The sequence below is a fragment of the Sus scrofa genome, chromosome 3, assembly GCF_054392235.1.
Source record: "Sus scrofa isolate SSC_HxYL_T2T_F1_AM1 chromosome 3, Sscrofa_HxYL_maternal_Yorkshire_Landrace_v2.0, whole genome shotgun sequence".
Classification (NCBI taxonomy): domain Eukaryota; kingdom Metazoa; phylum Chordata; class Mammalia; order Artiodactyla; family Suidae; genus Sus; species Sus scrofa.
Window position 1 is genome coordinate 141,364,985 of NC_139385.1, and position 26,479 is coordinate 141,391,463.

At 41.8% G+C, this 26,479-nt stretch overlaps 1 long non-coding RNA gene across 1 annotated transcript in view; it reads left to right on the forward strand.

The window, feature by feature from the left end:
• The first annotated feature begins 2,713 nt into the window (after positions 1 to 2,713).
• The window catches only part of LOC146404984 (uncharacterized), a 36,464-nt gene continuing 12,698 nt past the window's right edge, over positions 2,714 to 26,479 (forward strand). The window contains exons 1-4 of the long non-coding RNA XR_014839843.1: positions 2,714 to 2,948; positions 11,674 to 11,800; positions 12,576 to 15,380; positions 16,188 to 25,278. This is a non-coding gene — a long non-coding RNA (uncharacterized LOC146404984). The remainder of the gene's footprint in view (positions 2,949 to 11,673; positions 11,801 to 12,575; positions 15,381 to 16,187; positions 25,279 to 26,479) is intronic.

The window sequence follows — 26,479 nt, forward strand, 5'->3', positions numbered from 1 at the left end:
TGAGTTCGTAGACTGGACCAAGGACAGACAATGTGTCACGGTGCAGGGCTAAGCTCCCCACTCCAGAGAGCTAGTAACTGTGTTTCTTACACTTGGACTGGGGAATGGAACAGCCACCAGTGACATCACCAGTGGCACTGTGCTCCTTCCTCGTGGTTGCACCTATGCTTTGCTCTATGGAGTACAACACTAGACTCGTCTGCTTACCTGGCCATCTTCTCTTTAAGGGGCAAAATCCTCCCTGAAACCTTTTTGGGCATCTCTCTTATTTCTGCAATGTATATCTCATCTCCCTTTTTCATTTTTCATTTTAATCTGGTGATGACATTCATTAGGATGGTGAAATACATCCACTTTCTATACAGATATATGATTCTTTTGCTGTTTCTTTCTTCTAGACACATGTTTATAAATATCCTCAGGCCAGTCTTTTAAGTACCATGCTTTGTATCTCCTTTTATTTATTTTTTTTAAAGAAACATGATCCTGGTAGAGTTTATAATGTATTTGGGCTGGTGATAAATTGTTGGCAAAATTGGTGTTCCCGGCTCCTCTTCTGCATTATTACTTAGGCTTTTTTGTCGTTTTATTGACCTTTAGGTAAGAAGAGAGGCCAGCAAAGACCATCTTTACCATCTGCCAGGTTGAGAGCTCTGGGTCTTCATATATAATGAAAATCAGAGAGAACTTTTTATTAAGTATTCTTACAGTGAGTGCTATTTAATTAGTAGCTTACTTAAAAGAATAAGGGCATCTATTTTATTTTATTATTATTACTATTATTTTCTTTTTAGGGCTGTACCTATGGCATATGGAAGTTCCCAGGCTAGAGGTCAAATCAGAGCTACAGCTGCCAGCCTACACCACAGCCACTGCAACTCCAGATCGGAGCCAAGTCTATGGCATATACCACAGCTCACAGCAACGCCAGATCCGTAACCCACTGACCAAGGCCAGGGATGGAACCTGCAACCTCATGGATCCTAGTCAGGTTCATTAAACCCTGAGCCATGAGAGGAACTCCCTAGAGGGCATCTATTTTTGATAAAGTACATAAAACATCCACTTTAATACCATTGAAATTTGCAGCATGTACATGCTAGTTAAAACAACACCTGAAGATTGAGGCGTGCCATGAGAAATAAGTGAAAGGAAAGGTAGAGTATTTCTAAATACACAATAGTGCAAACATGACACACTTCACCTTGTGGGCAATGAGGGAAAGGCATGTGTCTCCGAGGCTTTGTCAGGTGACATTATATTCAGGCCAAAAATCAGGGCTGAATACAGAACAGATATGGGTTAAATACATACGGACAGTTAAATTCAAATTTCAGAGAAACAGCAAATAAATTATATATAACTATTTCCCTAATATGACATGGGACATACTTATGCTGAAAAAATTTTATTTGCTGTTAATCTGAAATTAAAATTGAACTGGGCATTCTGTATAATTATTGGCTAAATCCAGCAACTCTAAAAATGAGTCAGTTGATCCCAAACAGCAAAATGGGTGTCAGCGTCCTTCCAAAAAAATACGCCTTCACGGCAGTCAAGGGTCACGCTCAGAGTTTGACGTTATAACCCAGGTTGGTCTCAGCAGTTTTCAAACGGCTTTTACAAGCATTATCAATAAACAAGACACATTTAACTGTTCCCATTCTACAGATGAGGAAACAGGTGTTCATAATGGTCAAGAGACCAGCCCGAAGTCAACATATTGCTAAGAGACAGAACTCAAACTAGTCTTTAGGTCCTGTGACTCCTAATCCATATTTCCTGGTGGATTTAAAAGTAATTAATTGGATTATAAATAATCTAAGCCATGTAGTCATATTAGTCACAATCACCAGCCTTGGGCAGTAATTATATTTTTTGGCAAGAGTCACTCTGCTTTGAATTGAAAATGACCAAGCAAGCGTCTGAATCCAACTTGCCCAGGAAGCGAGTGGACCGTATTGGAAGTCCTGCCTTTTACGCACGGCGGGACACCAGAGAGCGGCTCGTCGGTACCGCTCCCCACCATTTCTGAAGCAACCTGGAACTCTTTCCAGAGATTATGTATTTCCATTTTCCATACACGTGGCAATATAATGTGGTGTCAAGGAACTCGGTGGTGGTTAGGAAAAATTCACAGGCTCGGTGGGTTTTCTAGCCCAGGAAGGATGTGAGTAATTTCATGACACTTCCATTCACAGATCTGAAGAGTCATGGAGCAGGGTCTGGTATGTGACTGCATTTGCAGGGCTGGCACTCATGGAAACAGACTTTTCACTTAAAATTCAGCCCTTCTGTGAGATATTGAGTGATGCTCTTGGAACCAGACACAATTGACCGGCATTTGTGAAAAGGTAATCAGCTCTTCCTTGCCGACTGAAACCAGCGAATATATGTACACGCTGCTTGGAGAATCTGTTCTTTTTGTTACAGAACAGATGTCTGGGAGGTTTTTGGCAGGCCCCACTCTGTCAAACAGTCCAGTTTTGACAGTTACTTGCTTGAGGGATGGCTGAAATGCAAAGTATTTCTGATCAGAATATCATATTCATCTGGATGTTAATTACTGAGTCTGCCTTGGTATAAATAATTAATTATGCAAAACCCACACAGCTGCTGCTGGACAGAATTAAGTGACTTGCTGACAGTTTCACAATTTTGGCAAGGAAAAGGGGGGTTAGAAAAACATGCTCTGTCACGGAGGGTGGGGCTCGTCACGGTCCTTGTGTGATCTGAAGAAAGTCACTCTAACTAAGCAGGGTGTGTGGGTGTGTTTCACATCAATGAATGGTATCTCCTGATTTGTATGAGTTGGTCCTAAAAGCAGTTCCTTTTTCGAGCTGTGCAGTGTCTTCCTAGGAGTCTAGACCCACACCAGAAGTTCAATGTCATCGCATCTGTAAAGCTCAACTCTGGCTCCTGGGGCGCGACATTCAGGTCACGCTGAGGTAGGTGAGTCGTGTCTTGCTTTGTTTTGATCTCCAGGAAGGCGTGGATGGGACCAGCTCCTTTCGTTCATATTGCAGATTTATTCACATTTCACCAATCTGGTTAGTAGGAATATGTAAATATCCAGAGCGCTTAGAAGTGATAATTCATCCATTGAAACATTTTTCTCTTGCCCTTAATTGACTCCGGTGCAAATGGCTTCTTGATGTTTAAAAATAACTAGATGTTTCATTGGTATAGGCTAAGTGCTAGCTCTGTGAAACTTTTTTCTTCCTTTCTTTTCTTTCCTTTTTTTTTTTTTTTTTTTTGCAAAACAACCTTGCATCTAGCAACAGGGACAGAAAAAGGGGAGAAGACACCTTTCATAGATTTATCAGATGGTCTTGCTTTGTTCAAATATTGATATTACTGAAATGAAGCAAACATCCCGAGCTGACAAAGAATGCTGGTGGGGAAGACGAGCAAAACCCCCTCTGGAGAAGTAGCTGCAGCCGAATAGATGCTGAAGATGGGCTGTGGGCCCTGGTTCCAAGCTCTGCCACATCCCAGCTGGTTACCTTAGGGCGAGTCACTGAACACTTGGGAAACTTCCTCTTCTACTCTTACCCAGGATCCTTGATAGACTCAAAGGAAGTCATCAGTACCAAAGCACTTTGCAAACTGAGATGCTATTTAAAAATACAGAATAATATCACCCCACTGCCAATAATTAGCTATCAGTCCTGTCGTGCTAATGAATCTTCCACCTGTCAGATTTCTTCCTTTTTAATCTTCCTTTTTAATCCTCACATATTCACCTAGCAAGGTTTGGTTTTCTCCTACCCACACACTAGGCACTGCTGTGATTTCAAAGATTGAAACAGCCTCTCCTTTTGTGGAGCTCCTAATCCAAGGAGGAGAATCAAAAAAAAAAGAAAATACATTAATAAAATAATTACAAACAGAGTTAAGTGCTAAGAAGAAAACCAAATGAGGCAGAGGAACGGAGAGGGGCTGAGTGTGCAAGTTTAGGCGCCAGTTTAGCTAGGTCGGGCAGTCAGGAGAGGCTTCTTAGGGGAAGATTTGATTCCTATGCAGACACCCAGATGAAAAGATGGACCCAGCCATGGTTAGAGCTGAGAAAAGCGAGTGCCATGGAAAGGCAAAGCTCCCCAAATACAGATGTGCTCTGCTTGCGGCTGATGGGGAATGTGCTAGTGGGACCGTGGCTGCTTCGTGATGGGACATGAAACCCACCCATCTCCTTCTCTTTACTAGATCACAGAACAGAACTTCAGCAAGCCACTTCTTTGCCTTTTTTTTGGTCTTTTTAGGGCCACACCCACGGCATATGGAGGTTCCCAGGCTAAGGGTCAAATCGGAGCTGTAGCCGCCAGCCTAAGCCACAGCCACAGCAATGTCAGATCCGAGCTGTGTCTGTGACCTACACCACAGCTCACGGGAACACCGGATCCTTAACCCACTGAGTGAGGCCAGGGGTGGAACCTGCGTCCTTGTGGGTGCTATCAGATTAATTCCAGAGTCACAACAGGAGCTCCCTCTCTGCTATTTTCAGTCATAGAAGATGTACCGTGGCTGTAATCAGTTTGATATTCTTGACAGAACAATTAGATTGTTCTTGCTTGGAGAAAAGTGGGGCTGTACAGAAAAGTGGGAAAAAATCCCAACCCCTGTGCCTTTAAGGTATGACTAGTCTGAAATAACTCTATTGATTTCCCTTTCTTTCCTGTTGAACTCGATATAAATGATGTCCAAAGCCTTGTTACACCTTATAGGACAACCCATCCAAGGTACATGGGTGATAACGAAAATTAGGCTTCTTTGAAGTCCTATATGTGACACCTGTAATGTGAGATCTCACTAAATGTATGCACTGTTGGACCATTTTTCCCCGACACTGATATTAAGAGTTGTGTTTAAATAAAACATCTGCTAAGATGCGGAGCAAGTACACCTAAAAAACCTGGATTCTTTTTTTGCTGAAAAAATACAAATGATGTCCTCTTTCCTGTACACCCCTTCCCTCTTTGCCTGTAATTATTCAGATAATTTTTTTTGCTTTGCTGTGTGTTGATGATGCTGCATTCTTGCCCAGATGTTTGAGCTGGAGGTAGACAGCAGGCTGGGAATCTAGAGACCGAGAGGACCTTAGTTCACTTTTCACTCCTCTTCAACCTGCCTTGAAAGCAAGAGCTATTCACTAGCGCCAAGCGGCCACTCAAGGGCTTTCTCACTTTCCACCACAGCCAGCCAAGAGACTCTGCCTCCTGTTCAGAGGGAACACTTTGGAGTACTAAAAGTCAGCGCACCTCCTGTTTAGAGGGAATACTTTGGACTACTAAAAGTCAGCACGCCTCCTGTTTAGAGGGAATACTTTGAACTACTAAAAGTCAGTGTGCCTGAGCAATGGCTCAATATTGTAAATACATCAATACCAGTGGCATCTAGTAGAAACAATTATTCAGCCGAGGATTGCAGATTGGTAAAGGAAGAGTACAGTTTAGTGCAAAATACTGCAATCTAGAACCAGAGGACTTGATAGCTTACATCACTTTTGTCTTAATACTAAACACACAATATGGGTATCTGGATCAGTAGTGAATAATACAAAGGTTTTGTTATGATAAGCAGCAATTCTCTGCTCCACCACTCCCAACTCTAGCACCTCCTCAAAAAATGTCACATTTCAATTTAGCTCTGATAGTTTCCTTTATATCTAAATATGCTCATAATATTAAAACAGATGTTGGCCATTAACTTCTAGCCATGAAGGTTGGGCGTTAGCTCACTTCATTTAATCAGTCAGTTATTCCACACTGATATCTCTTGTGCCCAAGTTCTGAGGATTTGAACAGTGAAGACATATGACAACTCTGCCTGGACTGAGGCTACTTTTTTAGGGGAGGAGATATAAACAGACATATCATATAGGTCTACATAGTGGTCAGTTCGGTAAAGAGCAATACATTAGGACCAGGAAATTAAGGAAAAACATTGAAGGGGTCTCCAATTTTAAAGAAGAAGATCTGGGAGGACATTTCTGATAATAAGTTGATATTAGCAATTTAAACAGGGAAGTAATGAAATCTTTGGGAGAAGCGTCTTCTTGAAAGAGGAAACAAATTCCAAAACTGTAAAAGGAGGTTTTGTCATTTTCAAGCAGAAGCAAGGGGAGTGAGTGAGGGTGCGAGCCAGGCAGCGTGGCCACAGCCTGGCGGGCCAGGGAGAAGTGCTAAGCTGTGTGGCCCGGGGGCTTGCAGGGACCAGCCCCGAGAGGCATTTGTAGGGGATTGTAAGCAATGACTACATATTCGGAAGGATTCAAAGTTTGTGGGGAATCTTTGGGCGGTTTAGAGTAGAAGAGCTAAATATTTCACCTTTTTATGGAACTGCAATAAATGTACAGAACTATACATGCCTCATAAGATTGAAGCTCAGTGGATTTTTATGAAGTGAACAGTACCTAGATTGAGAAATACAAAATTAAGAGAACTACAGGTCCCTACCTGGGCTACCTACTAGTGATGCCTCCTTTCTCCCTAAAGACAGCCATAATCTTGACTTCAGAAAAGATGAGTTTAGCCTATTTTTTCCCTTTGTAGAAAAGGAATCATACAATGTATGCATACTTGTGTCTGCCTGCATCTCCTTACCATTAAACTTCTGAGTGTCGTCTGTGGCGCTGAACACGACAGTGGTTCACTACGTAATGGCTGGAGAAGTTTGTTAAAGTCTCCAGTTATGACCACGGTTTTGCTATTGTCTCTTTTTTAATTCGATCCACAGTCATTTCATATGTTTTAAGCTGGGGTATTAAGTGCACACACATTTGGAATTGTTGTGTCTTCCTATTGATTTGACTGTATCATTATTTTAGAGGGTTTGCCTTACCTTCTAATAGTGTTTCTTGCCATAAAGTTGTCTCTGTCTTAAATTAGGGGACATGTGCTGGCTTTCTTTGGGTTCTCTTTTTCCTTTCTTTAGTTTTTCCGTTTATCTCTCCTTGTATTTAAATGTATATCTGTATAGCACAGAGAACGCAACCCAGTTTCTGTGATAATCTATGTGGGCCAAGATTCTGAGAGAGAATGGATATGTGCATATGTATGACTGGGTCACTGTGTTGTGCAGCAGAAATTACCACAAATCTATAACTTAACTATTCTTCAATAAAACTTAAACTAATGTATATCTTTTATGCTATGTATATTTTTGAAAAATACATTGTAATTGGAATAGCTATTTTTAAATTAAATTTACTTTTTTTTCCCTTTGGTTTAAACTTCCATTGATTTCTCTCATTTGGAGGTGTAAACCAAACTGGTATTAAGCTCAGCATCATGAACTACATGTTCCTTTATTGAAAATTTACATATCAATTATGTAGCTTATGTGACATCAAGCATACAGCAAATAAATATAATCCTTGATTTTTTTCATTGTTGTAGTGAGGTGGACAATACAACCTATGCAGAGTATTATACACTGCTGTGCTAAGTTAGAGAATGCATGATAAATATTAGTTATTATTATGCTAATTTGAAGGGAGAAATTTAGTATAGATTTACTATCATTTCTATTGGATTTGCTTAATTACATTTTAATTACATAGCATAACATTGATCTATGGCATGAACAGATTTTTTTTTTATTAGAAAACACAAATTGATGTCATTATCTCCAGAAAAAAATTTGAGTGCGAAATGTACACAATATGAGAATAAAATAATCTTCATCTGGGTGTGAAGTGATAACACTGTTATGCTCCTAACTGGGGAGGAATGGAAATTAGTGTCCATAGAAGCTGCCCATCTACTGGCAACCAAAGAAGCTAGAATATGTTCGCTTGATGTCTTACATTGAGCAAAGCCTGATGTGGTCTTTAACCAGTCATATTTGAGTTGTGATCCAAGGAAATAAATACAAAAGGGTCAAGGTCAAGATAGTTGCCAGTTGACCAAAACAATGGCGAGACCAAGACAGATAATTTTAAACTGGAGTAGACATCGGGATTCAACTTAAAATGAAACAAAACACAACAGTTGCAGACATAGTGGACAAGATTTGGCTTAGTATCAGAGCTGTGAAAAAAAGTTATGAGTTTTAGATGATCACAGGCAAGTAAATATATTTAAATACTCTGTGCGGTTTCCAAGTAAATTGATGGGGCATGAGGTTGAATTAGTCTAAGCACAGTGTGAGGAAAAAGGTATGTAGGGTCTACTGGGTGATCAAAGCTTAGGGTCCCCATTGAGAAGGTCACCTGTGCCTGGCACGGCCAGCATGGTGAAAGAATTAAAGCCATTCCCTGTAAGAGATGGATGAACACATTTAGCCTCTCTCAAGAGACTCAGGAGCAAAAACTGAAGCAGCACGCGTGGTAGAAATATCAATGGCGGCGTTCCCTTCGTGGCTCAGTTCCTAACGAACCTGACTAGTATCCATGAGGATGAGGGTTTGATCCCAGGCCTTGCTCAGTGGCTTAGTGATCTGCTGTTGCCGACAGCTGTGGTGCAGGTCACAGACCTGCCTTGGATCCCTTGTTTTTGTGGCTGTGGTGTAGGTGGAGGCTGTAGCTCCGATTTGACCCTTCGCCTGGGAATTTCCGTATGCCATGGGTTTGGCCATAAAGAGCAAACAAAACAAAACAAAACAAACAAACAAACAAAAAAAAAAAAACCAAAAAAGAAAGAAAGGAAGAAGGAAATATCAATGGCTTTTTGGATCATCCAGGTGTGTAGGATGGGAATAGAAAAGGTTGAAATTGATGACTTCTGTCTTCTCAGTTGATAATTGGAGCCAAGAGCTCACAACGATATGGAAATGAATAGGTCTTACCACATACATTACTTTGTCTCTTTATGATTTATCCTTGTTCAACCTCACTCTTCTCATCTGGAAAAATGTAGGATAGTATTCCTTACATGGAAGGTTTTTGCAAGAATTAAATGACCAGGAGCATGTGTGAGGGAGATGACATTTCTGTAAAATTACCTTCCATTTCAAGCTTAGCTCTGAGGCTGGGGTGGTTAGGAAGGAGGACATGTCAAAGATAAACAATATCGGACACCACTTAAAAGTAAGGAAAACAGATTTTATTGTCTGTTGTAATAAGAGAGTCCGGTGTAAGCTGAGCTCCTCTTTGATCTGTGCAGAGGGACTGGGTGTTTCAAAGGGAGAACAAGGAAGCAGAGAGGGGGGGTGAATGAAGACTGGGAGAGTCAGGGAGGTGGAAATTAACAGAAAGCAGGAAGGGGTGTTGGTCTGCAAAAGAGCCAGTTCCTTTGGCAGCCCTGAGGTTTCCTGGGCAGGATCTTGGGGTGGTGGGAGGTGGGGGGGTTGCTGGATTCATGCTGGGAACATGATCCTGAGCTGTCAGAAACATGCTAGAGTTTGTTCACCTCTCTTAGCTTGGGCTGGAGGCAGGGACAAAATTGTTTGTGTTCAGTCTGTGGTCCTTATACACCAAGATGGAAGCATAGTAGAGGAGGGGGTTCAGAGGGGTTTGTGTTTGGTCAAGAAGAGGAAGCTTGTGGGGCAGAGGGGCTCCAACATGGTGCCCCTTCAGAACACATGTGGTTGTGCCAGGAGGATATTCAGAAAGAGACCCTTGGTCTTAGTTGTCTGATAAGAGACATCTCTTATCAGACATGTCTAATAAGAGTCTCTCGTCATCAAGACCCAGAAGTTTAGGTTACCTGCTGCAGGAGGCAGGGACTTCTAAAGCAGGTGTGGGGACCTGGTTACACCACAGGTCCTGGTGCTGAGAGGCAGGAAGTAACCATGGCAATGCCTGGGGTGGGGCTTCCTGTCAGAGAACTAGATGGAAAACATAACTGATTCTGCAAACTGCTTTGGGGCACCAGTGAGAGAAGCAGTAAGGTGGAGTAGGTGGGACACACACAAACAGCATGACCAGGCTCACAACTCCATTAGCCACGGACATCACTTGTGTATTCCAGCTATACATCAAGTGGCCACACACCTAGGCACACCAAGGCTGACCCTGAAATTCCATGCCATGGAATTCCCTTTCCATTCACTCATACGGTGGCTTAGGAAGAAAAGGTAGCAGGAGGGGAGGAGAGGATATGGAAAGACTGAGCATCCGTTGAAGGGGTGCTTGAGTTTTTACATGAACTTCTAACCCACGCATATAGACAGAGTCCTTTAATGGGCATTTGCATTTGACATGTCTTAGTTAGTCCAGGCTGCTACTGAAAAGTGCCACACCATACCATGATGTGATTTAAAAACATCAGAAATTAGTTTCTTGCAATTCTGGAGGCTGGGACGCTGAGCTGGGGCGTTGGCACGGTTGGGTTGGGTTCTGCGGAGGACATTCTTCCAGATTCAGACGACCTCCTTCTGGTTGTGTCCTCCCATGAAAGAGCCCTCTGAGGTCTCTTGCATAAAGTGCTCATCCCATTCCTGGGGGCTCCACCCTCACGATCTAATCACCCCCTGGGTCCTCACTCCATAACGCCATCACCTTGGGAGTCACGTTTCAACACATGGGTTTTGGAAGGACACAAATATTTAGTCCACAGCGGAGAGAACAGAGGACAAAAGACCCCAAAATCTCTCCCAAGTTCCCCCAGGACGCCAGCCCCCCAGTGGGAAGCTAGGCAGAGGAGCTGAGCTGATCTCCCATTGCAGAAGGAAGCGGTATTTTTACTGGTTTTTTGGTGCTTAATCACATTGAAATTTCCTCATTTATTTATTTATTTGTTTGTTTGTTTTTGTCTTTTTAGGGCTGCACCCACAGCATATGGAAGTTCCCAGGCTAGGGGTCCAACTGAAGCTGCTGTTGCCGGGGAAACCACAGCCACACCAACACCAGATCCAAGCCGGGTCTATACCTGCGGCACAGCCCACAGCAATGTGGGATCCGAGCTATGCCTGTACCTACACCACAGCTAGTAGCAATGCTGGAGCCTTAATCTACTAAGTGAGGTCAGGGATCGAACCCGCATCCTCATGGATACTAGTCTAGTTCATTACTGCTGAGCCACGACGGGAACACCGAGATCTCCTCTTTTAAATTAGGAAATTTTTTCCATGAAATACGTCTAAGAAAAAAAAAGTAGGAGAGAAGGAAATCGGCTCCCAGCGAATGTAATTCCAAGCCTGTTCTTCCTGAGTAAATGTGTGAGCATTTGGGGAATATTCATCTTTTTCTCAAAATTCAGTTTCTGATTTAATTTAACCTTATATCCAAATTATAATATGAAGTCCACATTCACGAAAGCTCACCTTAATTAGTTCCTTCCGTTTGTGCAAGAACGAAGACACACAAAGTTTCGGAAGTGGAGAGAAGCTCCGCGGCTGTGCCCTCAGGCCTCAGGGTGCAAGAGACTCCACTCCGCGGAGGATGACACCTGCCCGGCACCGCACATCTTCCTTGGTTTCTCTTTATATTTGCTTTTTGATTCGTTCTTCCTTTATTCTCTCTGTTGTGTCCTTCCAAAACTCATGCATTGCAACCTGACCCCCAGGGCGCTGGCGTTAGGGGGCGAGACCCTGGGAGGTGATTAGATCGTGAGGGTGGAGGCCCCAGGAATGGGATGAGAACGGTTATAAAAGAGACCTCAGACTGCTCACACGGAGGGGTCTGACTCTGGCCTCCAAGACTCTGCCAGTTTCCATCAGAGGACTTACATACAATGAGGAAGGCTTGGAGTACCTGATTTTTAAATTATCTTCCAATTTTTTAATTCCTAGGTTTGGACCGAGACGACGTTGGCACCAGGCCGGCAATATTGGGGCCCTGATGACCTGTCCTGTAGTTATCATCTCAGAGTGCAACCAGAACCGGAGGCCAGAATCAGACAACCTAGTGAGTTTCCAGGTACAAATAGCTAAGAGTTGATTTATTCTGTGCTTTTTAGTTTTTACGTTACCCCATCTCCATATTCTGGGTTAAGTGGGCAAGGACTTCCTCTATCGGCAGGAACCCAAGTCCTCGCCATCCCATGTGCCAAGGTGGGTCACTTTCACCAGGTCCCCAGGTGCCAACAGAGGCAGCCTGCCCCACCCTCTCCACCAGGGTCCTCTTGGGAATTTCGTGGATGGTGTTAGGAGCCAGGGTCATTCTGAGTAGTTTTAAGAAGGTGGAATGTGTTAAAGCATGATTGACAGAAATAATAAGTTAACATGTATGAGAGAACTTTGGTCTTGGAGCTGTGGTAGGCAGACAGCCAACAGAAATTGTTTTGTGGATGAAATATTTCCTAAAAATAGCTCTCCCAGCTCAGCCTAATGCAATTAAAGTTAGTGATGTACATAATAAGAAAACTGGGAGCCCTTCCTGCTAATAACCACTGTGGAACCAAGGCAATCCATTCCATTAATTTAATATACACTTTCAGAGTCCCTTGGTAATAGAAGTATAATTAAAATGATATGCTTTGATAGGCTTTTCTTTCCAAAATGAAATTTTGCAAGTGCAGATTTTGAAATATATATATATATTTTTTCTCCCACAATTATTACTCATTGTACATTTATTTTGGACTTTCCTTCTTCCATGTCTCTCCTTCACCACCTCCAAAAAAAAAAAAAAAAACCAGACCATTTCCTTAAAGGTGAATCTTCCTGACACTCTTACTCATTTCCTGATGCAGGAAGCTGGTTGAAGAAGAGATATCAAGAGCATGAGAATTAACTGCTGAAAGCAGACAGGGAAGCTTTTGGATCGAACTTGGGTTTATTTAAGTTTTTCATTTTAACACCATATTTAAAAAAATCAATTCAACTTATCAATTAAAAGAACACAAGAGTGAAAAATCAAAAGGACTGAAAATAAGACTGTGACACGAAGAAAATGGACTCTGGTTTATGAGCAATCTGAGAAGCTCTCCTTCCCTATAATTTTCTGACCATATAGTTTCAAGAAATTTGTTCCAGTGGATGTGATATAGATGATTCGAATAAAATAAAAATAGCTCTGCTGACTTTGGGCTTCATTGGGAAATAAATTGTCTTATTTTTTTAACTATTTTAAGGTAAGTGAAATTAATCTTTCTATGCCCCCAGTTAAGCATGAACATTCATGCATTTGAAGCATCTCAAAAAGAAATTCAAATGTAATGTCCCATTTGAAAAATGTAGGAGTTCCCACTGTGGCTCAGCAGGTTAAGAACCCAACATAATGTCTGTGAGGGTTCAGGTTCGATCCCTGGCCTCACTCAGAGGGTTAAGGATCCAGAGTTGCTGTGAGCTGCAGCGTAGTTTGGAGATGTGGCTTGGATCCTGAATTACTGTAGCTGTGGCATAGGCCTCAGCTGCAGCTCCAGATTGACTGCTAGCCTGGGCAACTTCCATGGGCTAAAGTGGTGGCCACTAAAAAAGGAATATAAATAAATAAAAAGTAAAATAAAAATTAAAAACATTATAACAAAAAGGTATTTTCACAGGAAAGGCACGTGGTTGAGTGGGAAAAGTTTGAACTAAGATATGGAATCTGATGGGAAGTCAGAATACTGATACAGGAGGTGCTGGGCTTGTTTTTCTGTGGCAGTGTTGACAGAGATGCAGGTGCAAGCATCATTGTCTACTACATTGTATCAATTCCCAAGTGCAAGCCATCCACAGAACCTGGTGATATATTTACCTCTGACACATGACTGAGATTTGGACCCCATCTCAACCCCTTCACTGCTGAACCTTCCCCTGAGTAATCACCATCTCCTGCCTTGACCTTCATGATAACCTCTCCTACGGTCCTCCAGCTTCCACACATGGCCCGTGGAGACACTTCATTCTCAAAAACACTGCAGGGTCTTCCCTTCTCATCCCAATCAAATGCCTTAAAGCCCTCCATGGCCCCTGTCCTTCTCCCAGCACCAACCCCGTCCTTTTTATCCCAGCCCCTACCCTGCTGACACAGATCCACCTATGCTGGTTTCCTTGAAATTGTTGAAGAAAGGCTTTCCTCCAGATATTTCAAAGCCTTTCTCCCTCCTGTGATTTGTCTCTGCTCAAATTTTGCTTTGTAAAAATACCCCAACACATTGTACCCTAAAAAAGGTATCTCCATCGCATCAATCCCATTTCTCTTATTTATCCTCTGTTTTTAAACAATACTTAGCAGCTCTTACTTATTATGTATAGCTATTTCTTGTCCATCTCTCATTGTGCAAATCTATGCTCTCTGAAAACAGCGTATTTTTTCCTGTCACATCCCTGGTACCTAGAATAATGCCTCGCACAGAGCAGCTAGTAAATAAATACGAGGTGGAAGCACTGATTTTCCTTTTTTCATTTCATTATAGTTTGACAGTAAGATTTGGTGATTTCTAAGCGTTCAAAAACCCATAACCCATCATGAAAACTCAATCCACGTGGTAGCATAACTTTTGAGATATATTTTATTTACTTATTTTTACTTTTTCATGTTTTTCCCCTTATGGTTTATCACAGGTTATTTTTTTATTGTTATTTCCCCAATACATTTTTTTTCTACTGTGCAATATGGTGACCCAGTTACACGTACATGTATACATATTTTTCCTCCCATTATTATGCTCCACCATAAGTGACTAGACATAGTTCTCAATGCTACACAGCAGGATCTCATTGCTAATCCATTCCAAAATCATAGTTTGCATCTGTTAACCCCAAGCTCCCAATCCATCCCATGAGATATATTATTTCCATGATTTCAGGGATTCATCGCCAGGCTTAAAGATTTGTTTGAACTATACATTCTTCCTTAAGTTTTCTTCATTAAAATTATAAAATAAAATTTGCTGATTATACCCACCAAATTCAATATAAAATCAGTAATCCTGGACATTTTATTGCACATAATTTTCACACACACCAAGTAAACTTCCTTTTTTAATCTCAGTTTGCAAGATAATACATATTGACATAGAACTAGCCTTGCACTGATTATATCTTTCCCTTGATTACTAATCTTAAATTAGCATGGATCTCTTTTCTGATTGGTAATTTAGACAAACATTCTCAATGTAGAAGGATATTTTCTCTTGATTGAAAACAATTCTAGTCTTTTGAATTAAACTGTGAAATACCATTTATACTATGGTATAAATTTAAATACATATTTTTGCTGTATATCAGGTGTGTCCTTATAGTCTTAGACAAATAGGTGTACAGTAGGAAAAAACAATGTATTGGGGAAATAAAAAAAATTAAATTAAATTAAATTAAAAAAGTGACAAAGGAACATGAAATATTCTATTTTGGAGACTTTTTCAGGTAAATATTGATGAAGCAAGCCTTATGGATCAATTCACATGTAAATTAAATAGTCTGCACCAGTTGCCTAAAATTCTTTTTTTTATTTTATGATTTTTATTTTTTTCCATTATAGTTGATTTACAGTGCTCTGTCCATTTCTATTGTACAGTAAAGTGACCTCGTCTTTTTCTCACATTATCCTCCATCGTGTTCCATGACAAGTGACTGGATATAGTTCCCTGTGCTATACAGTAGGATCTTGCTGCTTATCCGCCCCAAATGCAAGAGTTTGCATCTATGAGCCCCAGACTCCCAGTCCATCCCACTCCCACCCCCTCCCCCTTTGTTGCCTAAAATTCTTTTTCTTTTTCTTTTTTTTTTTTTTTGTCTTTTTGCCATTTCTTGGGCCGCTCCTGTGGCATATGGAGATTCCCAGGCTAGGGGTTGAATTGGAGCTGTAGCTGCCAGCCTACACCACAGCCACAGCAACATGGGATCCGAGCCACGTCTGCAACCTACCCCACAGCTCATGGCAACGCCAGATCCCCAACCCACTGAGCAAGGCCAGGGATCGAACTGGCAACCTCATGGTTCCTAGTCGGACTCGTCAACCACTGAGCCACAATGGGAACTCTCCTAAAATTCTTACTTAATAATTGATTAACCTTATTTAGTCTACTGCAGTATTATAATTATATTAAATAATGTTTCTGTTGTTTGTTAATTTTTGAGGGACTTGTTTTATCTCACCAGCTTGATTACAAGTTTCTAGATCATCAGAACATATCATATCTGCAGTGAAAGACATTACGGCTGATGGTATTGAAATCCCATCACTTACATGTGGAATCTAAAATATCGCACAAATGCACCTGTCTACCAAACAGAAAGAGACTCACAGACATAGAGAACAGACTTGTGGTTGCCAAGGGGGAGGGGGGAAGAAGTGGGATGGACAAGAAGTTTGGAGCTGGTAGATGAAAACCATTCCATTTAGAATGGATAAGCAATTAGGTCCTACTGTACAGCACAGGGAACTCTATCCAGTCTCTTGAGGTAGAACACAATGGAAGGGAGCATGAGAATAAGAATGTATATATGTGTGACTGGGTGACGTTGGCGTACAACAGAAACTGACACAACACCATAAATCAACGATACTCTAATGAAAATAAATAATTAAAAACGGGACATCCTCTGTTCCATATAAAGAGCCTGCGGTCTATTTAAAACCTCAAGGAGTTGGGTTTCTCCATTTTGCTGATGCTCGTACCCATTTTCTTTGGTAGATTCCCACACCATCTTTCTGCTTCAAATGTTCTCTGAGCATATCTACTAATGAGTGGTGATCGCAGACGCTTCAGCTCTCTCACTCACACGTCCAGACTTTCTTAGGGAAACGGCTATAAAAATCCAAACTCCAAGTGTTCACAGAGATGGAAAAAGCTGATCTTGTGTCCTTCATGCTTCTCCGTGTCAGGGAAAGGACAGATTTCTTTCAAATGTTACTTTGGGAGTTCTATACCTAGGGTGTTTTGGGGAATAAAAACGTGCAGGGGGAAAGGTGTGTCTAAAATAGAGAAGAAACACCATGTGATAAGTGTAGGTTATTGCAAATGGGCTTTTGTTAACAATATAGATAATAATAAAGTGTCAAATTATACATAAATTTGGAGTAATCCAAAAGCTGTGCTTATGTTTCCACTCAATCCTGTAAGACTGATGCCATTTCCGTTTCATAGACAGAAAACCGAGATCAGTTTAGGTATGTCAGTGGTCTCCTGGTCAGAGGTCACGATGGTTAAGTCAAAGGCTCTTTCCACGGCACCACCAACTCTTCGTTTCCACATTTCGGAGCCATGCAGAGATGTGACAAACACCGTTGGCTCGTCTGTCCTCTTCTCCTTCCCTTGAGTTTTTGTGGACGAGATGGCTTTCCCTCCACTTCTTCTGCTGCCTCATTTGCCATCGATTGGCTTTTCTGCCTTCCCAGCATATCTTTATGCTTCATTAACCACTGGATTTGCCACTTCTCAGAAAGACAGAGATACTATCCGCAACAAGTTAAGAAACTTAAATAAGACTTGGAGTTACTAACAGAATAAATGAATGATTGGAGTCTGAAGGAGAAAATACCAGCTACTGACAAGCTTGACATACAGGTGAAAGAAACCATAGACAGTGAACCAAAACATCTGCCTGTTAGCATTTCATCAGAAGCACTCAACTACAGCTCTTTAGAAATATTTTGCTAACTGTCCCCCATCACATCAACTGTGAGCTTGTCACATTCAGTTGTAACATGTTTGATGGAAAGAGGCCAACAGACACAGTTTGAGAGTGTAGCGTTTCTCAAATGGCAGTGGAGGTGGAAAACCCAGGATATAACTACAGAGGCATGAGATGCGACAGCCTGCTCCCCGGCAGGGCTGGCCTTCAGTGACTCTCCAAGTCTGCTATGAAAATGAGACATGGAGCAAAGCGATGCCTAAGTGGAGTCAGGGTTTTGCCAGGAAGAAGTTTTGTCATTCTGAAGACAAACTCATTCTCTCTTGACCATTCTGGGGACTCAGCCTCCTCTGAGGTGATGCATATCATTCCTGTGGAACAAACTCAGCAAAACCCTGCGTGACAGTGCATCCAGCAACCTCAGGGGAGCTGGAGGTCATCAGCTCCAGGGGACACCCCTCAGCAGGGCCAGAGGCTGGCAATGGCTGTACCTGCAGCATACAGGTGTTCCCAGGCTAGGGGTCTAATAAGAGCTGTAGCTGTTGACCTACGCCACAGTCACAGCGACACCAGATCCAAACCGCATCTGCAACCTAGACTTTAGCTCATGGCAACACCGGATCCTTAACCTACTGAACAAGGCCAGGGATCAAACCTGCATCCTCATGGATACTAGTCAAGTTTGCAACCTGCTGACCCACAATGGGAATTTCACAAGGAGCTATTGAAAGTGGCTAACTACATAGACAGAATCAATGAATTGTTGTAATTGTGTGTGCAGAGGTTTGAATATTTTTGCTCTTTTATTTTTTTCATTTTTAAAAGTTCTATTGAAGTACAGTTGATTTACAATGTTGCACTAATGTCTGTTGTGAAACAAAGTGATTCAGTTAGAAAGTAGCCGCTCTTTTTCAGAGTCTTTTCCCAGGACATCACAGACAGATGTTTGAATTGTTGATGGTCTCCACCATAGACTCAATATCTGTGTTGCTCCAAAATCCGTATGTTGAGAACTTGACCCCCAATATGATGGGCCTTTGGGAGGTGATCAGGTCATGAGGGTAGAGCCTGCAGGACGGGATCACTGCCCTCAGGCGAAAGAGACCCCAGGGGCTCCCTGCCCCTTCCACCATGTGAGGTCACAGGGAGGAAACTGCCATCTTTGAACCAGAAAGCTGGGCATCCCCAACACCGGGTCTGCCAGTCCCTTGATCTTGGACTTCCAAAGCTCCAAAACTGCAAAAATGAATTTATTTGGTTTACAAACTACCCAGTCTGTAGTATTTTGTGACAGCAACCCGAATAGATGAAAACAGCGTCTGAGAGTTTGTTGAATAGGAAGAAAGAAATGTTAAGGAGGTTAGTTATTGTCTGGGGGGAGAAATTTGCCACGTGCGTTTTGTTGGCTGTTGTAAAAGTAGACTTGAAAAGGGAGCTGCCTTGAGTTTGGCTTCACGGTAAGGCTGCAGTATCGTGAACCTGTATCACAGTTGATGATTAGGAATAGTGTCTATGGGACTAGAGCTCAGAGGGTCCTATGGAATCCTTGGCTGCAGAGCAGAAACATCCTGGGAAATAGTCTTTATGACTCACGGGCCTAATGAATGTGCTTGCTGACAGAGAGATGGTGCCATTTGTACCTTTTCATTTATAGAACGGTGACATATTTCAGACCTTTGTCCTTCAGCACTGCATCACCAGCTGTGTGGATGTAGGGCTGGACCAAGTGTGGTCTCAGAGGTGAAATAAGGAGCGTGTAACTTTGCTGGTATAGAGTCATGGGGCTGGATCTGATGGCTTCTTGGGGTCTTCCTAGCTTGAACAACTAAAATTTCCTGAAAGCTGATTTTAGTAACTATTGGGGCATGGTTTAAAGGTATTTTGTAAAACATGTATTTTTTTAAAAAGTATTTTTTTAACCGAATATGTACCCTAACTATAGGCTGAACACAGAGAAACACACCACAGATATACATACACATGAAGAAATCCATTGCAAGGAGTTGGGTCCCATGATTGTGGAGCTGTCAAGTTTAAGATCTTTAGCACAAACCCACAGGCTGGAATTGAAGACAGGAGCTGGTGCAATAGACTTGAGGCAGAACTTCTGTGGGAAACTGGAGTTGGTTCCCTTAAGCCTTTCAAGAGAGAGGATGAAGCCCACTCACGTTATTGAGAGAAATCTCCTTTACTTAAAATCAACTGATGGTAGTTTTTAAGCACATTGAAGAATCACTGAGAGTTGTGTTTATTGGGTAACTGCACCCCAGACTAGCCAAATTGACATATAAAATGAAGGATTGCGGGATATAAAAAGAAAAAAAAAAAAAAAACCTTGGGCAGTAGTTTAATTTACTTTAAAACGAATCAATTCTTCACTATGGTGCTAATAGCTAATTTTGGGGGGAGGGGACTTCAGTAGTTGAACCTGATCTCTCTTGCCCTTCTGGAAGTTGGGAAGACATTGAAGTGATCTCTGCTGGGGAATTTTCTAGAGAAAAACTGCTCTTCTTTCCAACCCTGTGGTTTCCAGTTGCAGTGGACAATGTACTTGGAGTGCGGGTGGGCATCTTTTTTGTTTTTGTTTTTCTTTTTGGCCATGCCCATGGCATATGAAAGTTCCTGGGCCAAGGATCAAGTCCAAGCCACATCTATGACCTACACCACAGCTGCAGCAGCACAGGATCCTTAACCCACTGTGCCCAGCTAGGGATCAAACTCATGCCACCACAGAGACAATGCTCGATCCTTAACCAGCTGAGCCACAGTGAGAACTCTGAAAATCTGGCCATTATCCTGACCCGAGGTGACCTTTTATCCCTGAGCTTATCTCTTAGAGCAGAGGAGCATCTGAGGAAGGAAGACAAGCTCACAACAGCTCTAGGAAGGATTCTGTCAGAATTTCCCAGTTCCTCTTATGCTTGTATGTGTGTGTGTGTGTGTTTTCTTACAGCCACACCTGCAGCATGTGAAAGTTCCCAGGTTAGGGATCAAATCAGAGCTGCAGACACCCGCCTGCACTACAGCCACAGCCACACCGAATCCTTAACCCACTGATTGAGGTCAGAGATTGAACGCACAGCCTCATGGAGATTTGTCAGGTTTGTTACTGCTGAGCCACAATGGGAACTCCTGAGTTTCCCAGTTCTTGTTTTGCTTCATTTAACAGAAAGTCAGGAGCTGGGAGGCAGTGCATTAGAAAGAGTAAGGATTTGCTGCATAAAACCTGTCGTCGCTCCTTATTCCTCCCTCCCTCCTTCCTTCACAAGACACCCCTTCCGGTGGCTCTGAGCTCGGGGAGCTCCCATCCCTAGAGGTTGGACACACAGATGTTCAGGGGAGGGTCCTTTTCCTCTGGGAGCAGTCACCTGTTTGGGGTCCCTGTTGACTGCATTTCATTTTTTGAGGATTCTCTCTAGAAATGAGAATAATAATTACCACCCGGTAGGATTATCAGTTGATATAAGGAGAAAAAAAATTCTGTGATATGAAGTGTTTGGAAGGAAAGAAGGAAAGAGTGCTGTGTCATTTGCTGAGCCCCTAAAGTCCACCTAAGGTTCTCTGGGGCCTCCTTGAACCACAAACCTGGGCCCTCTGCAAATAGCAAGACAGAAGACTTCCAGAGACCTCTTTCTTCAAAAAGATGGGCTCTCATGAATGTGAGCTTCTGCTCAGAGCAAAGAAAGTTCTCCAGGTCAATGCCCTTTGGGGCACGTGGTTTCAGGGCATGCTTTTTAAGGACCACAGTTACTTTCAGAAATGGGGATAAGCACCTGAAGGAATCAATGTCCAATATCCACGTAATCAGAGAGGGGCACACTCATCACTGCTATGCTTGGGAACTGAGACCCTGAAGTCTATACTCCACATCACCAGGTGTACTGTCAATCAATTCTGCAAAGGATTAATTCTTTCAACCTAGCGGGGGTGGTGAGACTTTTTGCGTGGTGTCCTAGCATTAGCACTGAAGGTCCCACATCTCTGGAAACCCGGTCACGTGAACGTCATGGTGAAGACCATCCTGCCCCAAAAGGACAGTGCCCTCAGCCTCTCTGATTCCCTGAGGTGTGTTCCACGGAGAGGGCACTTCTGGAGAGTGAAGAGGCAACACTGGATGCCCCCTCCTCCCATATAGAAGAGAAAGGGATTTGGGGAAATGAAAGTCACCTAAAGAGGAGTTTTAGGGTTTTTTTTTTTTAAAGAGATTTTTCAGTGTAAACTTCTATTACCCCTACAGAGTTTTCTTCTATAAAGTTTTTTCTTCTTGCTAAATGTATAACATTATTTTTTTTTTCAAAGCAAATTCAATTGAATTTAGATCTATGTCTGGGTTGATGAAGCATGAAATAGATTTCTGTCCCTCATCTGTGCACCCCAGGACTGGGGGCAGAGGGAGGGAAAGTGACACCTGGTTACAGGTGAAGTTCAGATCTGGTGTACAGCTGGGCAGAGATATTTATCTGGCAGGTGGTCCACACCTTAAGATGAACCCCTCAGTCTTAGAGATTTTCTTTTCTGCAATAAACACTCACACCTACTCTGTGCTTAGCATAGAGTAACAACTAGGAGTTCAGGGATGAAAAAAGCATAGCCCCTGACCTCAAGGTCCTTACCAGTTCAGTAGTTTCAGATGGGCATTTAAACACTTACGTATTTACCAGTGTGGTTGCTCTGATGAAGATATGCTGAGTGCTGTAGGTGATGAGGGGTTGTGACATCATTGTGGAGAAATCCGTGCGGTCATGAGAAACTTGAGCTGGGGCTTGAAAGGAGAAAAGGAGCATGTCATTTACCAGGCAGGTAAGTGGGTTATTTCCAATAGGCAGAAAGATATGTGCAGTGGCGCAGAACCGTGAGCATGGAGCTTGGCAGAAGCTCCACATACGTAGAAGATAAGGGTGGGGGTAGAAAGTGCAGTTGGACAGGTGTGTGGGGTCAACTCCCTGACAGCCTAGAATGCCGTGAATAGGACTTTATGCCCTAAAGGCGACAAGTGGGGACTACTGAAAAAGGAAGGAGTAATAAGATTAAGGTTTGTGCTAAAATATATGTGTTGGGGTTCAATGGGGAGATATGCAAGGCTAGAAACAGGGGCGTGGAAAGAAAGCCATGGAAATGGTCCCTGGAGAAGAGACAAGCAGGTTTGTAGAATATATATATGGAGGAGATAAGAAAGCACATCTTTTGTTTTTGGTGAGGAAGGTGTCACGAAAATTCCAAATTTTGCTATCCCTCCGCAAAACTTTATGTATAATAAGGATACAATAGTATGTCTTTATTGATTAGTTTATTGCTGATTTTTTTAAACCAATGCCTTTTATTTTCTAATTGGGTAAAGATGAGTTACCAACTATTTTTTACATTGCTTAGAAAAAATTTAAAACTAAAGCCCTCATTTGTTTGCTTGTTAATTTACTTATGTAAACGGAATCCTAAATTATTCATCACACAGGAATCTACCACGTCTAGGAAATATGTATTAATGCACTTTTTTATTTCAATAAAATTGCAAAAATCCTATTAGTAATATGTCTCACATAGCTAGCTACTGTGCCCAGAGGCAGGCAGCTGATGGAATATCCTGGCCAAAGTCATCCTTGCTCTGTGTTCCCATAAGGCAAGCCAGGTAACAGCATTTTTCTTGCTGCTTTTCCCCCAATCAAAACTCAGAGTGTCTTGGAGTCCCTGTTGTGGCTCAGTGGAAACAAATCTGACTAGCAGCCATCAGGACACAGGTTCCATTCCTGGCCTTGCTCAGTGGTTAAGGATCTGGTGTTTCCATGAACTGTGGTGTAGGTCAAAGATGCACCCTGTATCCCTAGTTTCTGTGGCTGTGGTGTAGGCCAGTAGCTACAGCTCCAATTTGACCCCTAGCCTGGGACCCTCCATATGCCGCAGGTGTGGCCCTAAAAAGACATTGGAGGAAAAAAAACAAACAAACAAAAAACCTTGGCGTGTCTTCACACTCCTAGGAATGCATGTGGTATTCCCATAAGCACATTTAGAGTTTTTTTTTAAGAAATGCTCTTTTGAAATTGCTGGGTTTTGTAAGAGTATTAAGACCTTAGAACATGTACTTATTTTTACCTATTTGGTTTTACCAGAACTTATCACAGTAGAAACTATTATTTCCCTTATTTTATAGCTTCAAAAATGGGACTCAGACAAGAAGAAGGGAAAAGTTCGTTAGAGGTCATAGAGAGGTTAAATAGCAGAGACCAAACCAAATCAAACCCATACTGGGATTTTCCGCCCTTCCTATAAACGTCCCAGGACAAGCCTTTCTATTTCTCTAGTGAATTCTAGAATGCAAAACCTGAAAAATTCATGACTATGCATCCAATCCACAAATATTTGAGCGGCTCTTAACTGTCAGGAAAGGAGACATTTACAAAGTGAAAGTGAGCAGAGAAATCATTTTATTTTCCTCTGGGCATAGAAGAAGGTTAAACTTCCCAGTCTCCTTGTATCTATGTGGGACTCGGTGATTACCCATTCCAGCCCCTTCCTTTTATCCTCCATTCTCTCATCTCCCTTTTTTCTTAGTCCAGATTATGGAGGAGAAATAAAAATTCTGTAGGTCAGTGGAAGCACTAAATCATCACGTGGAAACTGACAGACAAACCTTTCACTGCACTGCTCAGAATAAGCAGGTAGCCTTTAGTTTAATAACCCAATGAGTATTTTATAATTACTTGTTACATCATTTAAGTGTTACATGCCCTAACTAACACAGACTATATTTTTCTGCTACCTACCGCCTAGCTGTTGCTCCCATAATCTCTCGCTAGGAAGATTGAAATAGCCCAAAACTGGCCTTTCCTCATACTCTCTTATTCTCATCCAATCTACTTCCAATTCCATCCAGGAATATTCTTAAAGCAAAAATTTAATAGCTGCACATCACTGCTTAATATCTTTTAGTGGCTTTCCAAAGTTTTTAGGCTAAACTTTCCTTACAAGATCTGGCTCCATCCAATGTCATTTCTTCTTAATCTCTCCCTTTCCCCTATTTCTTTCACAAGGTCTGCTTTTCAGTTCTTCTATCACACTATGACAAAAGCTTATCTCCTACCCAATGGTGCTCTGGTACAGGTTTGATGACTAGGTCTCCTGCGGGGGGGAGGGGAAATATGTGTGTATACCAATGTATTTAAATTTTACAATTTTCAACTATTGAAATATGTAATAGTCTTTATTGTAAATTCCATTTTGCCAATTGATTATCTCAGAATCTGTTCACTGACACTTGCCAAAATCTCATATTCATCACCAGCCTATGGTTGCAATCAAACCATAATTTGACAAAATCAGACCATGAATAAATGTTTGATTGCTGTCTGATTCAGCAAAGAAGTTGCTCACAACATTGACAAATGAATGTAGTTTCAACATGATGGTTGGTATTTTCATTTAATTAACAAATAAAACAAAAGTTAAAAAACAAAACAAAACAAAACACAAAGATGTCTGTTGGAACCCCACTCACATTTGTCAAGGATGTGAATGACTCTTTGCAGAAGTGAGTAAAAAATTTCAATTACTGGAAGAATATCACCTCATTTTGGGGGCACTGCTTATAACACAGCAGCTACTGACATGAACTTTGTAAGTTTGTTCAGCACTATCAAGCTTGTTTCCACCACTTTCTTAAGTCGAGACAACTTAATCTTCAATCTAGACTGTAAATCAAGCCCTGACTTGTGAAGTTTGCCTGTTTATATTGTGTAAATACTCCTGCCATGACTGATTTCAATCTGCCGAGGCAACACCGCTGAATGAAGATTTGGGAAGAGATACATAGTGGTCCATTAGGCAGTATCTTCACCATACCCAGATGACAGACCTGAACAAGCGGAAGAAAAGAGATACTACTGATATAATTGGAAAGTGAGTTTTGAGTATTTATTACCTTTGTTTTTAATCTAATTCATTTAATTGTTCATTTATGGATTTGAAAAAAATATAATGGCTGTATTTAACAACCACCGGTTTGCAACATTTCTGAAAATGTCATGACTAGCTCTTTAAAGCTGTTTTTTTAACATCAGCACACCAGTACTGCTAGACAGGGCTTTTGTATATGCTCACAGGTATGTCAGGAACTCTTTTCTTACCGCTTTGTGCTTAGATACCTGTCCTTTATATTTCAGCACCTAGTTTACTTAATCAGGGAAGCCTTTCTGATTCCCCAGCTGTTTTTGTTCCATCTTGTTCTATGGATTGTAATTGTGTTTTTGCAGATGATAGAACAAACTTTTATTCTGGTAGACTTTAGCACTTACAAAGACTTTTTACATGTATTTAGACGTTTGTTTTTCAGTTCTGTGTGTCAGATAGAAGATATATACTAGTCCCTCTTGGTAGATGAGAAGCAGAACTTTGTAAAATATACGGGTATATTCTTATGTAACCTGCAGACATGGCTGTTACAGAGAAAATACCTGAATTCAGGGTCTTCAGATTTTAAGTGCAGTGTTTTCAATTTTAACACATGATCCTGAGATTGCGGTAACTTTGAGAAATTACTCTATGATGATGTTACAAGAATGAAAATCGCTTTAGGAATGAATTACAATTTAAAGACATTAGCAACTTTACTAAGTTAACAGTCTGGGAAAAATACATGAAAATGTTGAATCGGTTACCATAAACTTGTTTCCGTAATTTTAAAAATCACCCTAGACAAATAGGATATAGGAGAGAATGACATGGAAAGCCATGGGCGGGATTAGGAATCTGGGACACCTAGGTTCGCGGCAGCCTGGGGATTGCCTGCACCCCCCGGATTTTCTCTCAAGCCCACACACCGTCATCCTCATGGCGCCTTTCCTTTCTTGGTGCACCATCTGCCTTTGGCTGTGAATTGGTGAATCCCGCTGCTTTCTCCAGTAGACACTCCAGAGAGTTCCCATCTGCTTACTTAGTTCATTACTGTGGTACCTGGGGGGACAAAGGCTTTCATGTTAGGGGACCACCTGGGTCACCTGCCAGCCGGCACCTGGGCTGCTCAAGAGTGACCTTTCAACTGGGACCAGTTGGCAGGGTGTCTTTTAAATAATAGCTGATGTTCATCTTCCATGAGGAGGCT